General features: G+C 38.6%; 1 protein-coding gene across 1 annotated transcript in view; it reads right to left on the reverse strand.

Moving 5' to 3' along the window:
• Nucleotides 1-3,846, reverse strand: part of LOC121371420 (caspase-3-like) — a 10,770-nt gene extending 6,924 nt beyond the window's left edge. The window contains exon 1 of the mRNA XM_041497297.1: nucleotides 3,567-3,846. The gene's annotated coding sequence lies outside the window, so the exon portion shown is untranslated. The remainder of the gene's footprint in view (nucleotides 1-3,566) is intronic.
• Nucleotides 3,847-25,750: the final 21,904 nt, after the last annotated feature.

Below are 25,750 nucleotides of genomic sequence, written 5' to 3' on the forward strand. Positions count from 1 at the left end.
CCTTATATTTTTACCAATAAAGCGTCCTTCTACAAAGCCTTTTTGGTCTTCATTTATAATGCTATTTAAAATTGGTTTTATTCGAGCTGCTATGCAGGTGGATGCTAGTTTATAAATAACATTTAACGGTGATATAGGTCTCCAGTGTTTTAAGAGATGTCTGTTCTTATTTGCTTTTGGTATACAAGTAATTACCCCTCTTCTAAGTGATACAGACAATTGTTCCTTATCATAACCTTCATTTATAGTTCTTGAAACAAAATCACCTAAGTCTGTCCAGAAAAACTTAAAAACCTCAATCGTGAACCAATCTAGTCCAGGACTTTTATTGTTCTTCATTTTTTTAAGGTCGATACTAATTCCTGCATACATATTTTACCTTCTAATTTATTTGAAATTTCTTTGTTAAGTTTTGGAATATTCGTGTTAATTAAGTCGTTAATCTTTTTAGTCGAAACACTTTTAAAGCTATATAATGATTGGTAAATACGCCTCTGCTCGTTTAATATTTCGCCTGTTGAAGTAATAGTTCCTGTAGGTATCTCTAATTTTAAAATTGTCTTTGAGACATAATTTCTAGTTTCTAAACTATAGAAATATGCACTTGGCTTGTCGCCTAATTGATACGACAATGTCCTTGACCTTATATAGGCGCCTTCTGTTTTCTTATTTCGAATTGATTCTAATTTCCGTTGTATGTCTTGCAGTTCATCCAAAATATTTTCATTTATGTTCTGAAAATTAGTATTTCTTTCTTTTTGAATATTATATATTTTTGTTTCTAAATGGGTTTCTTCCTTTAACTCCTGACGTTTTTTCCAAGTAGCATAAGATATTGTTTTTACCTCTAATTTTCATTAACAATGTTTCTAGAAATAATGATACTGGTATCTTGAAGTTTATGTCAGCATTACGTATCATTTGGATATTTTTATTTTGCACTGGTTGACCATATTCAGTTTTCGTTTCTTTTATTATATTTTTAATTTGAGTACAATAAGATGGGTCTTTTAATAGGGAGTTGTTAAATTTCCAATATCCTCTACCACATTCTTGTTCCGAAAAATTACACGTTATATTAATAGCATTATGGCCAGATCTATAAAGTATTGTAATTTTAGCATCTAAAATTTTATCAAAAATATTTGGAGATACAAAACAATAATCTAGTCTAGCCCGCTGTCTAGTTTTTTTCCTCCACGTAAATGATTTGGTATCCCCATTTAATATTCTACAAACATCTATTGAGTTATTTTTAGTTATAGTTTTTAATACTGCTTGTCTTGCTCTTGGGTTATTAATACGTTTACAGTTTTCGAGATCTAGCTGTGGGTCTCCACAAAATATCACGTTTTCTTGTTCAAAATTAATTTTATTAAAAATATCCAAATAGAATTGCGGTGAATCTTCATTTGGACCCTAAATATTTACTATAGTCAATCAGTATGTTTATTTATCGTTAATCTAGCTATTATGTAATTACCGTTTGGGTCTATGAAAGTATGTTCATTATCAATAGCATAATCATCATTATTAAATAGAATAGCAACTCCCCTCTGTCTTGTATTATAAGGTGCTATTGGTGTGTGCATATTCCATAAATGTTTCATCCGCCGTGCACCATTTTCATCTTTATGAATGTCCTGCAAACATATTATTGAATATTTGTCTGATTTATAGTAATTTAACACATCTCTCAAAACCTTTTCATCTGCAAGGCCCTGACAATTTGCAGACACAAACTTAATACTATTATCCATTTTGTGTGTGTGTGTGTGTATAACGTTGAATTAAAGAAGAAGAAAATAACAATAAACAAATATTAAACCTGTTAAACTCAATATATTATCTATTATATATATTTTACAATTTGTAAGTAACGGTATCTCACAAAAAACCCAAATTACTAAAGTTCACAGCTATCCTTCGCAAAAAAGTAAATGCATGTATATGTGTAATAAGCAAAGAAAACAAAACAAAAATAACAAAACAAAACTACCACCACCACCACCACCACCACCACCACCACCAACAACAAAATAATAATGATAGCCCCATACAAAGTAAGAATCCCCCCACCAAACAACAAAACAAACAAAACAAAAAACATTAAAAAATAACAAAAACAAATAAAATAAATCCCCAAACACCATCCAAAACAAACAATAAATAGTAAAAAAAACCCAATAAAACCCCCGACAATAACACAAAAAAAACCCCGATAAAAAACAAAAACAAAACAACATCAGTACAAACAAACACCCACCCTGAATGGCGAAAAGTAAAAGCCCCAGATGGTGGCGTTATCGAGTAGTTATGCCTGAACTTCCTTGTTTGTCGTATTCTAGTATCGTATTTATGAAACGCTCCATGCATCGTTTTATGCTAAACTAAACTATTTAGGTCAGTAGTTCGCACACTTCTTTATAAATATAAATACTGTTACGCCCGACATAAAAATAAATAAAATTAAGTTTTATCTACAAAAAAAACCAGGCGATCAGAAACACATTGAATATATATACTCTGTTATTTTATTTCACATTGACATCTCTATACTTTGTATTGTAAACACATTTTGACGATTATGGCTAAAATAAAATATTAAATATAAAAATATGACTCATGTTATATTATGTGCTTCGTGTGTTTGTCGCCAATGGTCTCATCCCAAATTCAAATATCTGACAATACTGATTGCCGATAACCTACTTTAACTATTTATTGAAGAGTATGATTATTGTAAGATTATGATATTGTATAAATAAATAAACACTGACTGAGTCGAGACATGGGGCGACAAGCAAACATAAAAGGTGGTGGGGGAAAAAAGAAGTGTGATTGGGGGGGGGGGGGGGTAGGGGAATGCCGCCCCTGGCTACGTATACGCCAATGTGTATACGCATCAATACACATGGAAACAGCTTTACAAAACTGTCCCTTCGCGCACCCTATTACTCGTAGGTAGTCCCAAATCTAGCTCGCATCCTTTAGCCTATCTTGTTGATATGTCAACCTGACACATAGGCAGGGTACGGCAAAATTATGTATTTGATTTAACCTAATCTATGTTTTAATCTTACTTGGATTTTAACCTATAATATCTCTGGATTTACCTGTTTCTACAAACAGCTGCTGAAATGGCAATTGTGGGCTTAAGGACTCGAACGGAGTAAATATATATTTGTTTGGTTTTGGCTGCCCGCTCTATTTACGACTAATTCATTTCATATTTAGGCCTGACGTAAACAATAAAAAAAAAAAAAAAAAAAAAATCATTGTAAATTTAGTTATTATGATTATTTCTCTTCTAATTCAAATTGTAAATTCCATAGCCCCACCACCCCATCCCTTGTCTTGGACACACCCACCGGGGAATATCGGAGAATGTGCCGATGACAGTCATGCTTGAAGACGATAACCTTATTTAATAGCCATTGTAAAATATTTCCGGCTTTAACATTCACATACAGTGTTTTGTTTAAATTGTTAATTTTGTACATGCAATATCATGAATATGTTTCATACCGTCCTTGTGTGTTTTTGCGAAAACAAAATGTACTTACCTCGGAAATAAAGGTCTCTAACTTTACACCACATCCGAGATCAGTCAAATATTCCTTCCCGACGCCATGTTTGAGAAAACAGAAAATGTTAATAGATCGGTAATTTAAATGGATTCAACAAATAAGGTATATGTTTTAGACATGAAACATACTACATAATACACATTAACTACATATCAACAATATGACATATTAACATAATACACGAAAGCAATAAGTCCACAGTTCTAATCCTACAGTAGTAATTTTTCGACGTTTTCTTATGTCACGGTATATATGAACTTCCTTGTTCAGCGCTATAAATAACCGGTACTTTAGCGGTTGCTGGACCAAATATTTTCCCATTGCCGATAATGTAATTTTTTTTTTTAATAAAATGATGTGTGTAGCGTATAAAATCAGTGGACCGTAACATTTAATCTGCCTACAGAAAAATGGAATGTTTCATAGCAAAAGATTTAAAAACGTCAGGGATGGGCTTTTGAACTAGTGTTGCAGTACGTAGGAGCGACGGGCGTAAGGATCTAGGCATGGGCGTACGACCCGGGGGGGGGGCAGGGGGGGGCAATTGCCCCCCCCCCCAATTCGGGCAAAACAGAGGGAAAACAGTGGGGGAAATTCGGGCAGTTTTTATCTGGGTAAAATTTCGGGCAAATCACCTCCAGCCCCCCTAAATCAAAGAGTCCCCATACGCCCATGGATCTAGGCGCTAGAGAGAGGATCTGCGGTCAAGCAGGGAGGGGGCTGCTGGCCCGAGTCGTTCACTTGGGTGCCAATTTTGTCCTTGGAAGCGTCCGCCCCTCGACGACGGATCGGTTTGATAGTTTTTTTCCCATTTTATATAATTGCCATTTTATAGTTTCAGCCATTGTTTTCTTTTATTATAATTTTGTTTTCCTTTTAGCTTTTATATTTCTGAACATTAAACCAGTTCTTTGACTTTGACACTTCTGGGTTAGTAATATGTTAAAGTGTATTTATTAACATTTAAAAATAGAAAGAAAATTATGTGTTATGGTTTACTGTGTGTGTGTGTGTGTGTGTGTGTGTGTGTGTGTGTGTGTGTGTGTGTGTGTTTTAGTTTGTTTGTTTGTTTTGTTTAATGACACGACTGGTGCACATTGATTAATTAATCATTGGCTATTGGATGTCAACCATTTGGTAATTCTGATTCGTGGTCATCAGAGAAAACCCGCTATATTTTTCCTGATGTAGCACGGGATCGTTTATATGCAGTTTTCCACAGACAGGAAAGTACATACCACAACCTTTGTCCAGTTGTGGTGCACTGGTAGGAACGCGAAAAATGGATCCACCAAGTATATGTTTTGAATTCCTTTTTTTTCTTTTTGTTTAGCTAACCATTAATTTTAAACTTAAATTAAACCATGACGACATTTTTCACCTAACCCCTCGTGCATCCAGTCATCATTGCGTGTGTCTTGTTTTAAAGAGACACGGGGGTGGGTTGGAAAGGTGAGGGGGCAGAACAAAGTTTTCGATAAATGATAGTGTTGTATAGCCTCCTTTTCAAGTCAAATATCAATTAGTCATGGTGCTTATTATTTAAAAAAATGTCTTTCTAGATTGTGTGAATTTCCTCCTTTCTTCCCCGATACCTATTAATCTACTAATAACTGTCGCAGAATGGGGGCGGGTCTGCTAGAGAGTGGGGTCTGGCGGACTGCAGACTGCTACTCCCCCTCCCACCTCAACTCCGACTCACATCTTATATCAGTGGACAGGTTGTCCCTCCTCAAAATGTGTCTTTGTTTACATTATTATACATCGTTGCAGCCCGAGTACTCTGCCCTCCGAGAACTAGACGGATATGATCGCTCTTTCAGCCAGAAATATCTATCTATATCTATATATGAAGCAAAAACACGGAATTGCTGCTTCCACCGGGTAAGCAAAGATTCCCGCTCTAAAACAACAATATTTTCGAGTTCGTCCAATCTAATTAAAATTAGCTCCACAATTACATGTGGATCTAACACCAGCCAGTTGGAGTTCATTTCCACCAATCAAAACCTTACTTGCAGAATCCTGCCAGTGATTTAAAACTAACAACACTGCGTAGTCCCCAATGACCAGGTAACATTTCGTCTGTAAATAATAATTTAAATATTGACCAATCACACTTCGCCTTTTATAACGTTATTTGGGAGCATACAAATTCTAAAAATATCGGGAGAGTCTATTTCAGTGGCCGCAGTACAGCGAACCATACCAATACGTACGGGGTGGGTTATCAGTCTTCAATTTTACATTAAAAATTATTTATTTATTTATAAAAAACCCCAACTAAATCAGTCTTCAGTTTTACATTACAAATTATTTATTTTATAAAATAAAACATGTTTTAAGGCATTCGTAATTCACACGAAACATGTCGTATACCCTCAGGATAATTCGGAATGTTTTCAAATTATTTTTAAATCACTGGCAGGATTCTGCAAGTAAGGTTTTGATTGGTGGACATGAGCTCCAACTGGCTGGTGTTAGATCCACATGTAATTGTGGAGCTAATTTTAATTAGATTGGAGTTCGTCGACAACAAATATTTCACATATTAACCACTAATGCACACACTACAGAAAAAACTGTCAGCACCTACCATTTGACAGGAACATTATGGAAATGGCGTGCTGTCGTGTACTCGGGCTGCAACCGATGTATTTGAAAACAAACACACATTTTGATGAGGGACAACCTGTCCACTGCTATATGACGTGAGTCGGAGTTGGGGGTGGGGGTGGGAGTGGGGGTGGGAGTGGCACATTTAAGATAGGTCGACGACTCGATAATTGACATTAGTTTTGCCCTTTTTGTTTGTGTTTTCATTGCAAAGTGTATACATTCATATTTTACCACAGAAACCGATCAGTATACATGTATAATAATTTTTTTTATTAAATGTGCATTTGTTGCCGGTAAGTGGAATTAATTATTAACTATTAACTAGGTTTTACAATTTTAAACTTTCGATAGTTACCAGTTCCTGATTATATATGAGCGCTACTGTTAGTCTTGACGAATCAAATTGAACAAATTCTTGAAAACAGCAACAGCAGCAACAACAATAACAACAACAACAACAACAGCAGCAGCAGCAGCAGCAACAGGTTCAGTTATTCGTTGGTAGTAATACCAAAAGTAAAAGTTAAAGTTTGTTTTGTTTGACGACACGACTAGAATAAACTGATTTATTCATCATCCGCTATTGGATGTGGTAATTTTGACATATAGTCTTCGAGAGCAAACCCGATACATTTTTCCATTAGTAGCAAGGGATTTTTTATATGCACTATGTAAACAAATCCAAACTTTTATTGTGAATAAATTGATAGTAAATTTGTTGTACGCTATATGGGTTGAGGCTGGATAGGATGCACACATCCTAAATATCTCTCTGGATTCGTTAAGCTCGCTACTGTATTATCACCAATTGTATGTGATTATTCTATCAGCGTCATTATTTTGAGTAATTGCAGTACACTGAGTTCTCTGTCAACAACTATTAGCGGTCCATATTTTAAGACCTGATTGATTTAATCAGATGTGCAAATAGACACAGCTAATGCAGAAAGAACGAATGAATAAAAAACACGACAGATTATAACGTATTTAAACATTATAACGTATTTAAACATCTATGTTTGCTAAATACATTCCATGTAAATATTAACACTCGGCAAGTTGCAGAGGAAATTTTCGAAGCATATATATCAGTAATTGTCTATAAATCTTTGTCGTCCAGTGGATATAGCCCTCACACCTCACGGCAGCATGACCAAAGGAACATCACAGTTTTTATATTATTATGTTTTATTATCCATTTGTAACCAGGTTCACTGCATTTGTTCAAAGTCGCCAAAAGGTCAGTATAGAATTGCTGTTTTATAAAAATCAGAATCAATACTGCCTTAATGTAGATTTTTAATTTCGTTATCACGTATATCATATACTACTTATGTAGAAAGATGAAGTTTGTACTTGTAAAGGAATCTTAGTAAACGTCAGGTGATTTTAATAAAGAAATACGCTATGAATAAATAAATAATTTAAGATATCTCAGCCTAAAAATCAAATATAATAATAAATTTAAAACTATCAACAACTGGGTATTGCAGTGGTATATGCTGCCATAACAGTTTATAACCAATTTGTCTTTCAAATCCCTAGATCCGATGAACAACACGGCAGTGTGGGCTTCTAACTGTATGGCCATAAGATGTGACTGGTTACAAACCATAGCTGGCCTAATTCACCAACTTCGCTGGCAATCAGTTGTGATTGTTTTCGATACAACGACAGGTACGTGCAAAAGCTGCAGTGTTAGGTATCTATCTGTTTATGTATGTATGTATGTATGTATGTATGTATGTATGTGCGTATGTATTTTTATATTTTTGGAATATCTCTATTGTATGTATGTCGGGTTTTGACTTAAACATACATATATTCAATGACGCACTGGCACAGGGGATATTGCCGTCACAAATTTTCTCATGCCGTTACCGAGGCCCGAACCTGTGGCACCCAATCGCCCGCAATTGTTGGGCCGGAACGCTACCAATCAGACCAACTACGTTCCACAAAAATAGAACAATCATTAGTCGACATATATGTATGTATGTATGTATGTATGTGTGTGTGTATGTGTGTGTGTGTATGTATGTGTATGTATGTGTGTGTGTGTGTGTGTATGTGTGTATGTATGTATGTATGTATCTGTATTTTTATGTATGTATGTATGTATGTATGTATGTGTCTGTTTGTCTGGGTTTTTTAAATCTATGTATGTATGTATGTATTGATGTATGAATATCTATATATTGTATCTATGTCGAAGTTGACTATTACATACATAGATATTAACGCACTGGCGCAGGGGATAATTAAATCCTTTCTGGCCTCACAAATTGTCCCATGCCGTTGCTGGGACTCGAACCTGTGACACCGATTCGCCCGCAAATTGCAAGACTAACCACGATACGCTCTGAGCTATCGAAGCTTCCATAAAAAGGAAGCTCTTTTAACTCAACCATATGCATGGGGCCTACAATCTACGCGGTCGATCCCGCTTACGTGCATGAAACAGTGGGCAGACCTGGCACTGGCTAGTATGTATTGATGTATGAATATCTATATATTGTATGTATGTCGAAGTTGACTATTACATACATAGATATTAACGCACTGGCGCAGGGGATAATTAAATCCTTTCTGGCCTCACAAATTGTCCCATGCCGTTGCTGGGACTCGAACCTGTGGCACCGATTCGCCCGCAAATTGCAAGACTAACCACGATACGCTCTGAGCTATCGAAGCTTCCATAAAAAGGAAGCTCTTTTAACTCAACCATATGCATGGGGCCTACAATCTACGCGGTCGATCCCGCTTACGTGCATGAAACAGTGGGCAGACCTGGCACTGGCTAGTATGTATTGATGTATGAATATCTATATATTGTATGTATGTCGAAGTTGACTATTACATACATAGATATTAACGCACTGGCGCAGGTATGTATGTATGTATGTATGTATGTATGTATGTATGTATGTATGTATGTGTGTGTGTATATATGTATATATATATATATATATATATATATATATATATATATATATATATATATATATATGTATTTGTCTGTATATCTGTCCTTTTATCTATCTATCTATCTATCTATCTATCTATACAGTATCTATCTCTATGTAGCTATTTTTCGTAACAAATTTACACATTTAAACAAACATATGGAAGATTTATTTTGACATTTTGTTAGACAGACTGTCACGATAATAACCGGCCATACCAAGAAACCGGCGAACTTCACGACGGTTGGTCGGTGCAGGGTACTGGCTGTTGCTTAGTGTCTTGACCTGCAGTGGGGCGACGCAACCATGTCCGACAGTATGACCTGAAGCTTTCACGAATTCACATTTGCCCAGGTTCACAGTCAAGTTAGCTTTCTGTAGGCGACTGAATATTTGTTGTAACCCGGTAAAATGTTCATCCCAAGTGTCGGTGGCTAACACCACATCGTCCAGATACACACTGACGTTTTCTAAGTCTGATAACACCTGGTTCATCATCCTTTGAAAGGCAGCAGGGGCAGTCTTCAAACCAAACGGCATCACTCTGAATTGGAAGAGGCCGTCAGGTGTGATGATCGCCAGAATGTCCTTAGCTTCCTCCGTTAACGGAATGGCATAACAACCCTTCAGTAGGTCCAATTTGGTGATGTATTGAGCGTGTCCAACTCGGTCGATGCAATCGTCAAGGCGGGGTAGAGGGTAGGCATCTGCCTTGATGAGTTGATTCACGAGACGTAGGTCAGCACACACCCGGAAACCGTTATCTCCCTTTTGAATCAGAATAACAGGTATGCCCACTGACTGTTTGATGGTTCAAGAATGTCGTGTTCCATCATGTAATTTATCTCCTGTTTCAGTGCCGCACGTTTTACAGGATTTATCCGATAGGCATGCTGTCGAATCGGTGTAGCGTTGGGTTCCAAGCGCACATCCTGGATTAAGGTATTGGTAACCGTTGGAAAGTCCTGACAAATGGAAACATTGTCTTGTATCAACGTAGTCAACTTTGCTCGCTGGGGGCTGTCAAGGTGCTGTAGATAGGAACTCAAGTCTGCTAGAATCTGGCTGTTGGTTAACTTGATATCTGCAGTCTTGACGTCATCACAGGAAATTGAGTGACTCTCAATTTGGACAGGTAACACTGGAACTATCGGCAGTCTGTCAAAATAACCTTTTAGCAAATTGATATGACAATACCTACTTTTCCTAACCCTATCAGGAGTGTTTATCACATACCCTGTCTCATTAACCCGTTCGTGCACAACATAGGGACCGAAATACCTGTTCTGTAATGAACCCCGTTTAATGGGAAGGTACAGCAGCACTTTATCCCCTGGTTTAAATTCCCGACTCTTAGCCTTCCTATCAAACACTGATTTTATTTTGCTCTGAGCATAGCTCAAATGCTTCCTAGCCAGTTCGGTCGCCTGCCACAACCTATCTCTAACTCTCCCTACATAAATCAGCAAGTTTTTGGCATTATCCTGGTCTAACCAACTATCTTTTACCAATTTGAGAGGGCCTCGGGCTGAATGCCCATAGACCAACTCAAATGGGGTGAATCCTAGGGATTCTTGCTTAGCATCCCGTGCTGCGAACAAAACGAAAGGGATTGACTGGTCCCAGTCAGTACCATTGTCGAAACAATGGCAGCGGAGCATATTTTTCATGCTCTGGTGGAAACGTTCTATTGCGCCCTGGCTCTCAGGGTGGAATGCAGCAGAACGAATCTGTCGTATATCTAACATAGACAGTACCCCGGTCGCTTTGAATTTCACCTGGTAAACCCGTATACGTGAAGTACTTAAGCAGCGCACTAGCTACAACAGACGCAACAACCTTCCTTAAGGGAATCGCCTCTGGAAAACGCGTAGTTAAGCACATAATTGTTAACAAGAATTGGTTGCCTGAACGCGTTTTCGGTAATGGCCCCAAAACATCTATCAACACTTTTGAAAAGGCTTCCCCAACTATGGGAACCTTCTGCAGGGGATAGGGAGGAATTAGCTGATTTGATTTGCCCACAACCTGACACACATGACATGACATACAATGCTTACTGACATCTGCAAACATTACCTTCCAATAAAACTCTGAGGCAAGTTTACTATGAGTTTTATTCCGCCCTAAGTGGCCAGCAAACACGTCCTCGTGTGCTAACAATAACAATGACGGACAGTACTTAGAGGGCACCTCAATTCTACATCTTGTCACACATTCCTCACTATCAGGCACAACCTTCTCCACACTCTTATTTATTAATACTCGCTTGTCCATATAATAACCTGACATCTGATCCTCCATCTCACCCTCAGTTAACAATGTAGTGCGAGCTGCCAACAAACTTGGATCAGCCCCCTGCTCTAGGATTAACTCTTGTCTATTACAAGGTAAGTCCCCTCTATCAAACACAACTGGTTCAATTCCCCTCTGCGGGAGATCAACAGGTTCCACCACATTTAATTACTCAGTTGACTTATCTACCATTTTACTGATAACCTCATCCACTCCAATTTCATGGCTCACACACGTATCAGACAAATCACAAATATCCTCTGGGTCTCGTGTTACCCTTCTGGCCATAGCCCTAGTCATTACACACGCAGGTTATCTAGTCTCATCAACCTCACACTCTTCTATGGGTAAAGGGCTGTCTTCAATTAACAATTGGTCACATTGCGGCTGACAACATTGACTAGTCAAATCATTACCCAACAAAACTCCTATGTTTTCAAAAGGCAAGTCCTTCACAACACCCATAATGACTGGTGCCGTCACAAACTTCGAACACAAGAAAACGTTATGTAACTGGACAACCATATTTTCTCCAGTAACTGAGGTTAAAGCCAAACTACGTCCTGTATCTGATTTCTCAATACTACACCCGGTATCTCGATAGATTGATATTGCCTTAGGACTCAATTCTTGTTTCATATCACAAACCATACCAGTGGACACATACGGGTTTACTTTCTCTGCCATGGGACTAACCATTAACTCTCTCGCTAAAGGAGCTGACCTCACTAAACCGACCACTTGCGCATTATCGCGTTTCCTTTTAAAACAGTCCCCGACAAGATGGTTATCCTTTTTATAGTAACTGCAATGTGGACGAAAAGTTCGTGCATTGGCTGATAATGCAGGCTTATCCTTACTTTGCCCACCAGGTGCATTCCTTGCCTGACTAGCTGACCAACTAGATGACTCTCCCCGATAGTTACTTTCCCGGGAAAAACCTGGCTGAAATTTCTTCTTATCACCCTGTTGTATAGAGCTACCCTCTGCTGCCTGAGCTTTGTGTATTAACACGTAGTCATCTTCCACTATGCCTGCCTCCTCTATTTTTTTGATATAACGATCCTCTAAATGAATACGTAAGCTAACTGGTAATCCATTTTTAATGTCCTGTAAGATCAACAACTCCCGTAACTCGGTATATGACTCTACCTGATGAGACACCACCCATGTATCAAACATCCCTGCCTTCTTAGCCACAAACTCACTATAAGACTGATCCTGCGTTTTTCTCAACTCACTATACCGTAAACGATAATCCTCAGGTCGTAATTCATAAACCCTCAACACTGCCGCCGTAACTAGGTCGTACTGACTTGCTCGCTCATCACTCATTGAATTATAAGCTACGCTAGCCTTCCCCTTAAACTTAGACACGGCTAACAGTGTCCACTTAGACTGCGGCCAATTTAGCTGCTTAGCGGCCCGTTCAAAACGTATGAAGAACATATCTACCTCCTGGTCGTCAAATACAGGTACTGATCTATAAGCCTCCGACATGTTAAACCCATTTCCTGCCTCCCGTCTAACTTCTTCAGTATTCAACTTTAACTCATGTTCCACTTTTAATTTTTCTAACTGGAATTCTCTATCCCTCTCTTCTTTCTCTCTATCCCTCTCTTCTCTTTCTCTCTCTATCCCTCTCTTCTCTCTCTCTCTCTCTCTCTCTCTCTCTCTCTCTCTCTCTCTCTCTCTCTCTCTCTCTCTCTCTCTCTCTCTCTCTCTCTCTATCTCTCTCTATCTAATGCACGTTCTTCTCTTTCGTACTCAAGTTTTTTAAAAGCTAATTGTTGTTCCACACTTAACTCATTTAGCTCTATCTCTGGAACAATCTCACTGTCTTCCGTATCAGGCCTATCACCAAAAACTTCCTGGATAATAATTGTCTTTATATCACCTAAGGTTTTAGCTGATGTTAAATCAATTTCTCGCTCACCCGCGATTTCAACTAATTCGGCCTTACGTGCTCGCTTAATCTCCACTACACTGAGCGTAGGCCTATCCAGCAAATTCTTATCCATGTTTAGATATGACGCACTTATAATTAATTAATTTTCTAGTGAACAACGTTGCTACTTCTGGTAATTTGTAAAATTAATTTATAAAGCCCCCATTTACAAACAATACTTTTTTAAATATGCATGTCCCGTTTCAGATCCGGGACGAGCGCCCCAATTTTCACTCCTGTCACGGGGATCCTATAATACCCGTAACTGAATAAAACACGATTATCCAAATATCTCTCTTAACTGTATATCTAATAGATCTCTCTGTATCGGACAGTCTATACCCGAGTAGCTCGGCTCTAGGTATAATCAAAGATAAGATCTTATATAAAGTATTATTAATATAGCACGTTTAGTTCACTAGAAAACACAACAAAACACAATACACTTTGGAATCTGTATTAACTTTAACGCTGACAAATGTACTTGCCGCAGTAGTTAATTACAACAACAATATAACAACCCAGAACTAAACACTTAATTAGTTAATCACCAGGTGTCTAGTTTACACAATATTCTAATCACTTCACCGTGACACAACACCCACACGTGTCATAATTGAGAAACGCTTCCAGGGGAACTTAATTAATAAAGGAATTACAAATCTATTCCTAACTGGTTAATTTTTAATTAACCTGTAACTACTCATTCAGTAACCTTGTAATACAGAATTAATACTGGTACCTATCACAATAAAGACAATAACCTACAGTTTACCTAGGTCCTCTAGGATGACTGGCTAAGCTTTAATAATTTTAGACAGTGAAGCCTACAATTTACTTCGTCAGTTTACCGGAAAGACTGTCAAAATAATATTGGTATAATACAGTATTAAAATATTTAAAGTCACATCAATCACATCAAGGTTATACAACAGAGCAGAAATAATATTTACCAAGTCCAAACGGACGCGTTCCCAGGAAGCCTTCCAATATGTTTCTCCCTGATATCTCATGTCATGTCATGTCATAGGGTTTAACGTGCTCATTCAGAGCAAGCTGTTGTAGCGCACGCCTGTCGTGGGCGCAAGTGCTTGCGGAGCAAGCTCTGTCGTCCAAGACAGAAAGTTGGGGGGGGGGGGGGATGAGGAGGGACCGCCTGCACTGGCAGGTGCAAGGGAGCACCAGCAGTCCACCGGGATCGGACCGGGATCGGTAGCAGGCGGGGGTGGGTGGTGGTGCTATGGAATTTTGAATGGAGCAGTTAATATGCCAAAGAGAAAAGGTGCGCACTTTTGATTTGAAGGAATTTTGGCGCGAATTTTGAATGGTCAGTCTAAAGTGTAAAGGGTAGTAGAGCTAGTATAAGTTTTAACTTTAGTATATCGAGAGTAGCTCGTTAATTAGACCTAGGTGTTGCTGTGGTGTCTCCCTAGGTTGCCCATCGGGCCCTGAGAAAGGGCCTGACCGCTTCTGGTCGTGGCATGACAACCCAGGGGAGACTCGTGCAATGTGGTAACACCGGTAGGTAGGCGGCCGTTTCAGGGGGTCCAGATCGTTGTGTCGGTCTTGCAGCCGTTGTTATTCCTCCATCTCCAAATCACCAAGTACACACCAGCAGCTTTTTAGGGTTTGGGTAGGGTAGGCTGATATTCTTTTGTTCAGCCATTCCCTGGGTGCAGTGCAATTTTTGGACTCGGAGCTGATATTCTTTTGTTCAGCTCCTTATTAGAGTACATGCTGGGCCATTAACTGGGTGCGGGTGCATTGTTATGATTAGGCAATGCACCCTGTGTACTGTTGCAGAGCATGTTGTTTTGTATGTTCGCTATTATGGTGTTTAGGTTGTTCCTATTGTCCTAGCATCCTAATCGAGTGTAATGCAACCAACGTCTTTTCAGAGCCACCCCCCCCCCCCCCCCCTAGCCTTGGATTAATGAAATACAAGGCCAGAGGGGAAGTTATTCTAGCTTATCTATCTAATTTGAAGGGGGTTGTCCCTTATAGTGTAGTATATTGGTTACAAAAGCAGTGCTTTAACATATATACATAGTTCGTAAAAAAAATAAAGAGGGTTCCATTTATTGGCAAAGAAATATATAAGTGCATTATATACAGGTAAAGTTCGTGTCCGTGACGCACACTGTGGCTAATTGAAAATAGAAAACAGCAATATTATATTAAATTCTTATCTGGTTAAACCGTGTGGTCATTTTCTAAAGGTATTTTGGTTAGGGGGGATCCAAACTTAGCCAATGGGCTGTCGTTATTATGGTGTCCTAATTGGCGTCTTATCTGGTTTCTGATTGGTTATTAGTTTGCTCCAATTAACGGCTCTGCTGTGAATCACAGTTGGGTATAAAGATAGCTATGTTCGCATAACTCATTAATGAATTAATCATGGTTCGAGTTGCTATTTTTAGCAGTAGTTATGTAAGGAGATTGGAGCAACAAACCGGTGGCGATTTGAAAGTAGATGCGGAATTCCGTTTTTATGGACGGGGTGGTATGCGGTCAGACCGCATACCAGAGGATTTGCTAACAGAGGCCCTTGGCTATAAGCTGGATTTAGTGATAATCCATTTGGGAGGCAACGACTTGACACCTGAAACTGACCCGAAGAGTGTGGTGCTACAGCTGGTAACATTGAGAGAGCGGTTTCTAGCAAATGGGGCAGGCCGGGTATGCTTCCTGGAGCTATGTAAGCGGGGCGTATTCAAGAAGTCCCCTCACATGACTATGGCGCATTTTAACACTATACGGAATGCGGTGAATCGCCGGCTGCGGAAATGAGTCAAGCGAGACGTAGTGCCCCTCTTGATGCACTATCCTGATGATTACCTACTGGATGGGGTTCATTTTGGACCTCGTGGAATGCGGAAGTACTTCTTCCGCATTCGCAACACTATTAGGCGACAATAGTGTTGTATATAAACCGGCCCTTTTAAGGGCCACCAATTCACCTGAAAGTGAATACCAATTGCAATTTGTTATTTTAACTCCAATCTTTCTCTTTACTCTCCCTTTAATTAGCTTTCTATTTCTACCTAGTCTATGATGGTAATCACGGCTCGGGTCTAACATTCACAAGATACATATATTCATACAAAAATCAATGTTAATTTTTAGGATATTCGCTACCGACCCACCTTCGGCCACTTTCACTAGAGTGCATCGGGTCCGAGTTCAATAGTGGTTGCAGCTCTTATGAAGGGGCTTACAAGTGGGTGGATTTGAGTAATCCCTATAAATAATTTATTAGCACTATAGTGGGTCTTATCTTTACCTGTTCACCTTTGGCCCCTAGGTTGGAAAGCATCGAGTAGAGTTCGAATTGGTTGCAGTTCCTTCTTAGGGGTATACTAGTGAAAGGTTATGAGTGCCTGTTGTTGCACTAAATGAGCACTACTTAGGTTTAGAAATCTCTACCTACCCACCTTTGACCGCAAGTTAGAAAGCATCGAGTTGAGTTCGAATTGGTCGCAGTTCTTTCTTAGCGGCGTACAAGTGGGTGGTTTTGAAAATATTAATAGCACTGTTAGGTATTATAGTTTTGGTTTGGTAGCTTGAACATATTGGTAGACTGCCTTAAAGGCTTTATGTTTATGTAATTTATCTGGGTTGAGTATCATGTTAGGCGTAATTGTTATATGTTGGTTGGCTTCGAATATTGAGTCTAACATTATTTTCCTTTGATTGGTGTGCAATCCAGGAGATAATGTTTCATATCTTCCCAGGAACCGCATACACAATCAGGATTTCTATTTATAGGGTGTATACTACCAAATCAAATCCCATAGACGACAATAGTAACATATGTAGCTAAAACTCCTACCTGCAACGTATCAATCGACATAAACGCCACGGATATAAATACTACCACCCCTCACCCTTAAAGTGAATCACAAAAAAGTGGGTGTCATGCTGCTCATTTCTGAGATAACGGGTAGCGTCTATGACTACCCTAGTTCCGCACAAAATTTTAGTACTTTTTTTTACAGGTACCCCATACATGTTCCAAGCACAAGGCTATTTGACACAGTGGTACTAGATGAAATAAAATTGCATACATTTTTGGCCCAGATGAAAGTAATTTTTTTTACAACCAACACACTCACATTTATAACCAATCACAGGACTTGTGATGTTGACTTCTCTATCAAAAGTTCGGTGCACCTCGAACTTTGACCCAGCCGGAAGTTTTTTGGTTTAGTACTACCTATAGAGAAAGAGCAGCTATTAAGTTGAATTGATCTGCCTAGTCGGATTTTAGTAATTATTTTATCTATGTAGGTATTAGAGTGTTTAGGCCTGATGGAATTAACTACTGGTTTTATATTGTAGTGCCAAACGGATTTGGTTTGGTCCCAGCCTGACTGCCAAAGATTAATGTAATGTTTCCTTGCTTTTGACATAAGTTCTGAAATTCCTAGTGGTATATGCTTGATATCAGTTCTGAATGAAAGTGCTGTTTTGGCTCCGTAGTCTGCTACTTCATTGCCGATGATACCTACATGGGCTGGGACCCATTCTAGTGTTACTTAAAGTGTAATTGGTTAGTTATTTTAAGTTTATCATAGATTGCTGTCTGAGAAGATAACACTTTTAGAGTATTTTTAAAATATAAACCAGTTGATGGCTTCATAAATGGCTGTCAGTTCTGCTGTGTATACTGATAGGTTTTCTGACAGCCGGGAATATCTGACAATTTTAGCGGTTTTAGATACTTTTTCTTCTGCTACAGCGAAGCCAACCCTACCATTATCTGGGGTTTTTGAGCCATCCGTATAGATATGGACATGCTCCGGATAATTTTCATTAGCTGCAGCTTCGAATAAGATTTTTTTTAAAGGTGGGAATGGCGTGGCATCGGTTGACTATTTAATTAAATATGGCGTATGGCAGTCTATAGTTTGGTTAATGTGGTACATTGCCAACAGTGTATTATCTATGCCAGTTTCTATTTCTATTTTATTGGCCGTAGTGGCGAATGAATCATTTAAATTTTTATTGCCTTTGCTTATCATTCCTGGTTTAGTTGTTACTGGGATAAGTTCTTGAACTGGGTGATCTAATATAAGTGAGTGGATTTTAAGATGATATTTAAGATGTTGTAATTTCCTTCTGTATTCCAGCGGCATGATGTTAAATTCTACTTCTAGACTCTGGCCGCTGGTATTGGAAGGGACTTTAGCTATTATTCTTAACGCTTTATTTTGAATGATATCTAATTTTTGAAGTAACTTTGGTGAGCTTCGTAGTCTGTCCTTGACAGTATGCATGCTTTATAGACCATGAGCATTGCTTCAGTTTGTGCCCCCCCCCCCCCCCCCCCCCGCAGCTAGTACCTGAGATGACTCTTAGAAGATTAAGAGTATTTTTTGAGCTATTAATTATTCCATTGATATGTTCTTTAAACGTGAGTTTGGAGTCAAAGGTGACTCCTAAAAATTTAAATACTTTAACTCTCGGAATTACTTTATTATTTGAGGTTAATTGATAGTTTTCTAGTTGGGTGGTAACTTTATTGAAAAGCATACAGACTGTTTTAGTTTCTGATAGTTTAATACCCCAGTCCAAGGCCCATTTATTTATTTTGTCCATCTCTTGCTGCATTTGGTTAAACAGTGCCGGGATTGACCTGCCTGTGCGCCAGATGGCGCAGTCATCAGCAAAGAGAGCCGTGTTAAGTGGTTTAAGTGATTTAGTTTTACTTTTGGCATTAAGTGCGTTGGTTATATCATTTATAAAAAATATTAAATAAGGTTGGTGAGATGACCGAACCTTGCGGGATACCATTGAAGATTTCAGTTTTATTAGAGAAGTGGCCATTTACCCGGACTAAAATAGATCTATTGTGAATAAAGTTATTAATAAAATTAAACATGTTTACTTTTATACCTTTGGTTTCTAGTTTTTTGAGTAGGCCTTCCCGCCATACCATATCGAATGCTTTTTCTATATCTATAAATATTGCTAGTACTTTATCTGATTTGCGGAAGGCATTATTAATACTATTTTGTAATCTTACTATCTGATCTATTGTAGAGTGTTGGGATCTGAATCCACTCTGCACATTAGTGATAAGTTTATTTTCTAACAGATAGTTATTGAGTCTTTTATTAATTATTGTTTCTAAGGTTTTATACATGTGTGATGTTAGTGTTATCGGTCGATAACTCCCCGGGAGAGAGTGATCTTTACCCGCTTTAGGGAGGCTAAAGCACTCTGCATGTTTCCATGCAGTGGGCATTTGACCATCCCTCCAGATTCTGTTAAAGAGCGATAACACCACCCGTAGGGCAATATCAGGCATGTGCTTGAGTAGAGTATAACTAATTTGGTCCGGCCCTGTGGCGGTACTTTTTTTTGGCTTTAAGGGCTGTTTTTAGTTCGCTAAGCATCAAAGGTTTGTTAAATTCTAGGTTGTCATTAGTATCATGATTAGTTGTAGGCGTATTATTTGTTGGTAAGGTATTATTTTTTGTCAGTTTATCTAGGAATTGTTTAGGGAAATTTTTATTGCTGCTATTTATACCGAAAGTTTTACTAAGAAGATTGGCCTTTTGTTTATGGTGGTCGCGCGGTGTCCTTGTATGGCTTTAACTTTACCCCACATTTCTCTAATAGATGTTCTATTATTAATCTCGCTACAGAAAGTTTGCCAGCTGACTTGTTTAGCATTGGTTATTAACTTACTTACTTAATTTTTTGCTATCTTATATTTAATGTGATATTCTGGTTTTCCTGTTTTTTAAAAATATTTTACACATTCTATTGCGATAACCGCATTTAGTTTTGATTTCTTCCGTCCACCATTTGAATGGTCTATTTTTAGTACTTTGTTTAGTTTTAGGTATGTTTTTTTCGGCGATTTGAAGTATTTCATTAGTTAATTTGGTTGTTGCTTCGTCTATGGTTAGTTCGTTGTCTAATTTAATATTATTACAATCTTTAGTAAAATTATCACAGTTGGCTTTGCTGAATTTAAATTTATGTTTAAATATTTCATTTTCTGTGTAGTTAATGTTACATTTGTAGCTAGTTAAAATAGGGAGGTGGTCGCTATTGAGAGCGTCTAACACCTCCCATTGGGTATTTGCACCTATACAGTTTGATGTTAGGGTTAGATTGATGGTAGAGGAGTCCACTAAGTTATCATGAATGAACGTAGTGCTACCATCATTGAGACATACTAGGTTATGTACATTAATAAATTCTTCTAGTATTTCTCCCTGTGCGTCGGAGTTCTGACCTCCCCACAGCGTATTATGGCTATTGAAATCTCCTACCAATATTAGGTTATGATTTGGTTTTATAAGCTTGTTATAATCGTTTAGAGTTAGATTTTCATGCGCCGTTCCCGGTGGGCTGTATACGTTAGTAATATCTATTTGCATTTTATCATTTAAGACTGTGATCCCTAGTACTTCTAGGTTAATAGTGATGTCTTTATACTTAACCTCAGTGTAAGGTATGCTATTTTTAATTAAAGTGGCTATACCTCCTCTGGTGGAATTATCTCTATTCTTATAATAAGTAGAGTAGCCCGGAGTTTTAAATAGTTTAGCTCCCTTATGTTTATTTTTGCTGGATCCAGCTCCTAACCAGATTTCTTGAATGCAGATTACGTCCGGTTTGTTGTTATTGGTGCTTATAAATTGGATAAGTTCGGCACCATGACCCATAGAGTGGAGGCCCTTAGCATTCCACTGGAGTATGCTAAGGCCCTTTTTGTCTAGATTGTTGTTATTTTTCCTGGTGTGTGGAGACGTATCTCCCATATTTGGGTCCTGTAATTAGGTTAGTTTACTATTAGTTATTTAATTATTTAGCTGTTAAGTTTATTTGTGATGTTAGTGATTTCTAACACCAGTTCATCAATTATGGTTTTTAGCTCTGCTACTTGATTTCTGTCATTGGTTTTAACTACGCTAGCATAGGAGACGCTAGCTGTTCTTGGGTTTGCCCGCGCGAATGTTGGAGTTATTTTGGGTTTATTATTATTATTCATGTTCATGATTCTCAGTGCCCTTTGGAAGTGGTGGCACCGATTATCATGGGCCATGTGCCTACTCAGACAATTGGGGCATTGTATTTGCCTATTGCATGGGGAATTTATGGAGCTCCTTGGGTGCTTCTGTCCACAGCGGAATCAGGTGGGGAGCTCCCTATGTTGTTTGCATTTATTGGCTCCGTGCCCCCACTGCTGACAGTGGTTGCATTTTGCTGGTTTAATTTCATAGGGGAGCAGTTGAAGTCGGCGGCCAATTACGTAAATGAATCTATTTTGGTTTGTTTCTGCAGAGATTAGGATATATCCGTTTGTCCAGGTTATTGCCGCGTTTATGTCAAGATGAGGATTATTTGTTTTGAGCATTACTTTAGACGTTTCTTGGGGGTGTAGGGGGTGCATCTTGATGAGCCACTGGTTGGTAGGTCTGTTCGGTAGGTCACCATTGGTTCTGGGGTTGGCTCGAGTTTGGGACGGGGTGTTGGTCTGGGTAGTTGGATTGGGGGGAGCGGTCGGGGTGGTGAGGGTTACGGTAGGGGTTGGGTTGGGAGTGAGGGTTGGGGGGGGGGTTGGGGGGTGGGGGTGGGGGGGCGGTAGTGGGGGGGTGAGGGGGTGGGGGTTGGGGGTAGGTGTTGGGGCGGTAGTGAGGGTTGGGGTGGGGGTTGAGTTGGGGGTAGGGGTTGGGGTGGGGGTGTTGGTTACTGGGTTTGGCGAGATGGCGGGGGTATCCTCCTGTGGGGTGGTGATGGAGTTGGTCTTAATCGGTTCTGGTATGGGCTCTGGCTGGGCTCCTGTTGTCGCTTGTAGAGTAATCCTAGCCGGGGTGAGGGATGGTGGTGGGCGGGTATTAGGAAATGTGACCGAGAGTAGGGAGGGTATGGTAGCGGTGTTGGGTCGGGGGGTGGGTTTTAGGGCTTGACTGGTAACTGCATTCCTGTTTTTTGGTCTGACAACTTTTATTGTGTTTTTTTTTTTTTGTACCGTCTTTTTTTAAGGAATAAACTGGCTGTTGGGTTTTTGTTGGTTGCTTTATAAGCGGTACGTTTGGTTGTATTGACGTACAGAAACCTACTTTGTGCGTTGGCTTTGATCGGATTATCCTTTTTTGGCTCTTTGTTAATTTCGTTTGTTTTTCCTTCCCTAATTGAGAGAACCGGTCCATCCGTTTGTGTCATCTGGTTAGCAAGTTGAACGGCTGTCACTGCGGCGGACGCGGTTGCCTCTTTTAGGACCGGGCTACTGCTATTATTTGTGTTTTTATCGGTGTTAGGAAAGGTGAGCCTAGCTATTTATTATATATCCGAATATCGCCTGGAGGCACATCGCGGTACCGAATACCTACAAGTGATATTTCCACAGCGACCAAGACGGCAATTTTCTCTTAGATGGCCAGACTTACTGTCGCCTAGTCGTCAAAATCACAGTCGTAAAAACCGCACTCGCGGAGGTATTACGTAACTACTGGCCACATGGCCTCCGCATCTGGTCTGGGTGTGTATTGTGAACAGCTCGACCACCGTCGCGCGGAGGTATTACGTAACAAAGTGCCCACCTAGTCTAAGTGCATATTGGGACTGCACACGGCCCTCTAAAACAATTAATATCGCCACAGGCGAAAAGAAATTAAGAGCATGTTCCGTCACACAGACATATATACAAATTATTTATTTACGTCTCACCTTGTATAGAGATTAAAATAAAAACAAGATTTCTACAGTAATAATACAATACTACACCAATAAAAGAACACAAGCCACTCCTACGGAGTTATAAGATACTTTAAAATTATTAAAATACTATCAGAAATATTGAACACGTATTGTATTTACAAAAAGTAAAACTAAAAACCAATTAATATGTATTTGTCTATATGTATAAACATTTTTGGCGACGTAGATGGCAACATTTAGCTGTAATTCATTTGTATTCTTTCACTAAAATGCGCAAAAATTACCTCAAGAAAAGTCACAACGGAAATATTTGGGGCAATGCCATATATCCACTCCACCAGAACACCCCAAATTATGAAAATCGTTACTTATAATAAATATGTCAGTGTCTAGTGATATTAAAGGACATTGTGAACATGGAGAAATGTCCATTCAACATTCATATTTCATATGGTTTAGAATGGTTCAAGGAAATACTAAGGTTTAAACTGTATTTACATGCCTTATTAAAATACTAATAACATTGTTTGGAGCGACAAGTTCTTATTTGATGTCCACGTCCACGTCTTTGTCCTTGTCTCGCTAACAGCCTCTGGTGCTGTGAGCTTAATCTGACCATTTGGGAAATTAAAATGAATGGTCATGATGATCAGAAAGATTATTTCATTAAAGACGCTCATTCACGGATTTAGTGAGCCTTATTTCTCTAAATATGGATTGTAAATGGAAATTACATTCATTTGGATTACCAAACCTAGTTATTATATGATCCAAAACATTTTAATTGAACTACGATCGAGGGAATTCCATGAAACGCTTCATTTTTAAAATGTGGAAGTCTTCTTGTGAAAAGTCATAAAAATACTGCAAAACAGACTCGTAGTGATGAGGCTGTATATACGACAACCGTATAATGTATTTTAGAATTTTATATAAACGACCGCCGTGTATAGAGACTTGGCAGATAAAGGTCGGCTATATAATAAAATAATTTAAAAAAAATCTTATTTCATGACGAAAATAACTGCGAATACGCTGAAATAAAATATTAAACAGTCGGAACATGAACTCACCAGCGCGTGTGCATGGAATTTAGCAGGGGAGAGAGTGAAGACGGTTACAACGCTATAGCGCTTGGTTCGAAAACGGATAACAAATGTGGCATACGACCAGCCAATCGTTTTTTGTTAAACGTTTACAAATTATTTTGACTGATTCGCAAAGTGGTCATTCGGTTTAATGTACAGCGTAACCCCCCCCCCCCCCCAAAAAAAAAAAAAACAAAAAAAAAAAAACAAACAACAAAAACCCCACAAAAAACCCCACAAAAACAAACAACAACAAACAAACAAAAACAAACAACCCCAAAAACCCCAAACAATTCCTCAAAACAACAAAAACCCCAACAAAAACAACAACAACAACAAAACAGTATCTGCCTACTGTCGCATGTTTTGCTGTCTAACGGTTGGCTTAATTATTACTTAACCCAGTTGAATCCAGTTCTACGTGCAGGGACACGTTCAGCCTGCCGTTTGTGCGTGTGTGCATGCACGTTAATCTTGCATTTTTATAGACCCCCCCCCCCATAAAACACCGCCACCTCCACCCAAAAAGGTAGGAATAGGCTAATAATAATAATAATAATAATAATAATAATAATAATAACAACAACAATTAATAATAATAATAATAATACAGTATTATTATTATTATTATTACTACTACTATTACATGTATTATTAATGTTGGTAAAATCACATCGCGGTGGGTGGGGGCGGTTGTTACATAAACATTACATAATTTAGAGGGTGACTCTGGAGTGGTCTCAACGTTACTGGTATAAAAAAAAGATGTATTTTGAGATTAATTGCCCCTTGCAATTTTGCGCATTTGAAATATGACTAAGTACAGCAAAATAACCTTTTAGTCATATTTATTTGTGGTAAAATTAACTTTAATTTTTTTTTTATGTAAGGAGCCTCAAAACTGCAGTCAGAGAAAAATTATTAAGTTCAAGACCAGTTGTTAGTTTGTGTACTGTCCGAAGTTAGTTTCTCTTTCAGATAATCTACTTCAGCAGCTGATAATTTGTAATTTGTTTTTTTTTTTTTTTTTTTTTTTTATTTTTTTTAGTACTGTAGGGGCAATATTACGCTATTCATAGATTCATATCCCCCTCCCCCCGTCTCCCCTGTTCAGAAAACGCACTGTTCGTACAGTACTTAGTATGTGTTCCAGCATCTTCATAAATCAAGGCTAATATTCGTTCCTCGTACTCAGCCTTGATACATGTAGTCAAGATTACTGATATCCACTACTAGCGCCCTCTATTGGAAGAAAATTTGTAACACCGATTATGTCCCTTACACGATAACATCGCTGACCAATCACAGCATCGGTAACATGTGACAATCTTGAAAGCAATATAAAAAATTAACCGCCGGACGCTGACGCTGCCATCTTTGTTTACAATAACAAGGGAATCTATAAGGAGCGTTGCGATTCGTTGCAATCAGATCTCATCGCATCCAATGAAATTTAAGCATTTTGTGGCACGATTTCTTGACGACATGTATCAAGGCTGAATACGAGGAACGAATATTAGCCTTGATTTATGAAGATGGTGTTCCAGCTGGTTCGGTAATATG

This window comes from Gigantopelta aegis, chromosome 4, assembly GCF_016097555.1.
Source record: "Gigantopelta aegis isolate Gae_Host chromosome 4, Gae_host_genome, whole genome shotgun sequence".
Lineage (NCBI taxonomy): Eukaryota > Metazoa > Mollusca > Gastropoda > Neomphalida > Peltospiridae > Gigantopelta > Gigantopelta aegis.